This window comes from Tenrec ecaudatus, chromosome 4, assembly GCF_050624435.1.
Source record: "Tenrec ecaudatus isolate mTenEca1 chromosome 4, mTenEca1.hap1, whole genome shotgun sequence".
NCBI classification, from domain to species: domain Eukaryota; kingdom Metazoa; phylum Chordata; class Mammalia; order Afrosoricida; family Tenrecidae; genus Tenrec; species Tenrec ecaudatus.
In genome coordinates, this window is record NC_134533.1 from 29,352,911 (window position 1) to 29,354,381 (window position 1,471).

General features: G+C 39.1%; 1 pseudogene; it reads left to right on the forward strand.

Annotated features, from left to right (window-relative positions):
* The first annotated feature begins 397 nt into the window (after positions 1 to 397).
* LOC142447398 (U2 spliceosomal RNA) lies at positions 398 to 484 on the forward strand (annotated as a pseudogene).
* Positions 485 to 1,471: the final 987 nt, after the last annotated feature.

Here is a 1,471-nt window from a genome sequence, read left to right on the forward strand (position 1 = left end):
TGAGATTTTTCTATAAAATATTCACCTCAACAGAGCAAGAAGATAACACTTGAATGCTTGATATACTCACTTCCCAGAAATCTCTCAATATTTAGGGAGCCTATACCAGGGAATATGAAGTTCATTCTAGTCTTGGTTTAGAATGATTTTCTTTGAAACTCTCATGGAATGACAAAGGTACACATGTAGATAAATAGTTATCATTCAGTTGAAATAACATGGCCAAATCACCTACAATCAAAACGTCTTGATTACTCTTACACCTTGGAGAAAAGACTATGCACTCGCCGGCTTCATTTCACTCATTTGTAAACAATTCCCCCAAAAATTAGCATGATGGAAATAAAATTTTAACTCACACATAAAATCTTGGAACATACCATCAACATAAAAATCAATCGCTTCTCGGCCTTTTGGCTAAGATCAAGTGTAGTATCAACATAAAAATCAATAAAATAATTGAAACCTCATTACACAAACCTTTCTAAGATATGAGTTTCACTTGCTGTCTGATGAAACTATGTTCAGCATGTGTGGCAGTCACCTAATCTGGTGTCAATTTAAGGATTAAGAGTGTAGGGGTGGAGTCTAGGCTGTCAATGTGGAGGTAGCCAATGAGACTTCTGTGTGGCCATGGCCTTCTCCTGAGAATTCTTGGAAATCTGGGACTTCCTCCTTGGAGGCTGAAGACACCTCTCTCTCTCTCTCTGCTACTTTCTGGGAGACATTGCAGAAGACAAGCCACATGGATGCAACCAGACCTCTAAAGCTGGAAAAGCCATAGAGAGCCCCCTGCCAGCACTGAGATGCTAACAATGCCACTGGACCCAAAGATTTTCTACCCACTGGCTTGTGATCCTCCTGCATTTGGCTTCATTGCATGTGTTTTGTGAGTCTGAAAAGAACTTTATAGATTGGTGTCAGATATGTGGGCTAATATCAGACTTATGGCCTTGGATTGGACTGGGTTGGGATGTCTCTCCATGGTCAGTTCCTCTTATATATAAACCTCTCCATTATGCATGTTTATGAATTTGTTTCTCTAGTCTACCGAGGCTGACACAGCACATTTTAAAATAACTGTTACCAACAGAAGCATTTCAAATTATTCGTAAAATCTGCATACATGTACTGGCTGTACTTAATTGCTTTGTAGAAATCCATTTCAAGAGGAAGGAATGAAATCTGTGAAGTAGGATCAGTATGTGGAACTTTTGTTTAAAAAAATGGACCAAGAAGTTAGCTCTCCAATCCCTGATAGACTTGGCATTTGAAGATTTAACACGTTTAGTATTCTCTACTCTTTAGGAATATGTTCCAGTGTCATTTGGGTATTTGCACCTTAGAGATTCAGTACACTGCCTGAATCTCCTGTATGTGTGCATATAGCTGCACATGTCCACACATCCACACATATGAACTCGGTGTACTATCAATTCACTTTCCTGCAACAGTATTTGAAAACTAGGGC